This window comes from Zingiber officinale, chromosome 11B (genome assembly GCF_018446385.1).
Source record: "Zingiber officinale cultivar Zhangliang chromosome 11B, Zo_v1.1, whole genome shotgun sequence".
NCBI lineage: Eukaryota > Viridiplantae > Streptophyta > Magnoliopsida > Zingiberales > Zingiberaceae > Zingiber > Zingiber officinale.
This window is the reverse complement of record NC_056007.1, coordinates 7,576,312-7,578,213: the sequence shown is the minus strand read 5'-3', so window position 1 is coordinate 7,578,213 and position 1,902 is coordinate 7,576,312.

The window sequence follows — 1,902 nt, the reverse complement described above, 5'->3', positions numbered from 1 at the left end:
TCACCAGGATTTCCACACTGCCTAACATCCCAGTTAGGACTTTCTCACTGCCTGGCTTCACTCACCAGGACTTTCCAACTGCCTAACATCTCAGTTAGGACTTTCCCACTGCCTGACTTCACTCACCAGGACTTTCCACTTGCCTAACATCCCAGTTAGGACTTTCCTACTTTGCCAAGCTCCCTGCTTGGACTTTTCCCGTGCCAAGCTCACTGCTTGGACTTTTCCAGCGCCAAGTCTCCATACTTGGACTTTTCGCGTGCCCAGCCCCCTGCTCGGACTTTTCCAGTGCCAAGTCTCCATACTTGGACTTTTCAGGTCAACCAGGTCAATCCTTGACCTAGGGTTGCACCAATAATCTCCCAACCATCTATTCTTGTCTCACATCAAGAATAGAACTCTCTCACGAGTGTCAAACATCAACATGCAACTCAACTAGGTCAACCTTGACCTAAGGTTGCTCCGACAATCTTCCCAAGTCAAACATCAAAATACAACTCGAGTCAAGTCACCTCGAGTCGGGTCAACCAGGTCAACCTTGACCTAAGGTTGCACCAACAATCTCCCCCTTTTTGATGTTTGACAAAACCCATAATCAAGTTAGGTTAACCCGATAACCTCCAACCATCTTCCAATGTCCAATGTTCTTTCCTTGAACATTCTCTGGACATTCTCCCCTTAGGTTAACCCAATAACCTAACTTGGGTTTTCCAATAATTCTCCCCCTTTTTGACACACATCAAAAAGAATTCCAATGTTCTTCCTCGAACATTCCTTGACATTCTTCCCCTAGTTTAGGTTAACCCGATAACCTAACTTGGGTTCTCAATAATTCTCCAATGAACACTCTCCCCTTTTTGACACACATCAAAAAGAAAAAAGAAGGGTATCAAGGTTAAGAGTTTCTTCCTAATGAAAGTCCCATACTTTTCATTGAAACTCTTAATTTCCCCCTTGATACTAAACTCAACAATCAACTTAGTGATAATCCCATATCACTAATCCTCAAAAATCTTAAGGAGTAAAAACTCCCCCTAAAAGTCAACTCCCCCTTGACAATTAGGTAAAACTCCCCCTAAAAGTCAACTTCCCCTTGACCATTGCACCAACAATGTCTTTGTGAGTTCCAAACCTTTAGAAATCCACAAACACCATTTCCATAACTGAAATTTCAGACAACAGCTGAAAAATCAGAAATTCGGCACGCCCTGATCGGACCGACCAGCCCTTCACCAGATCGCACTCGTGCTACTGGAACTCACTGGATCGGTCTGCAGACCGATCCACAATACTCTGGATCGGTCCGCAGACCGATCAGATCTTCCCTGGATCGGTCCCCGGACCGATCTAGCCACTGAAATCAGAACTTCTGATTTCCCCTTCCGGAAAATCAGAAACTCCTAATAAATTCAAGAAAATTCCAAAAATTACGAAACTTTGAGGATACATTCCTCATATCATACACTATCATGGAAAAATAGTTTTCTATGAAAATAACTTCCATTTTTCAATCTTGATACAAAGTTCAAAAACTTTGAAATAGTTCAAGTTTAACTCAACTTTGTATCACAATGTTCAATGATGAATGCAATCACTAGGAAAGCTTCATCAAGGTTTTTCAAATTAATTTTGAAATGATTTTAAACCCTTTAATTTAGGATCATAATCTTAGGACTATATGTACATGACTTGTACACAAGTTTTCCCTATGATCCTCCATTTCTTAAATTAGGCTCATCTAGGTACAAGAACTATGCACCTTGATCCTAACTCATGATCCTAATATCTCACACACATCTAAAGTGTATCAAACACATCCATGTCAATTTTGATGTGAGATATGGGTTTAGGTATCTTAGACTAAGGTCTCATGCATTTTCTAAAAACAAATTTGATCTCAAT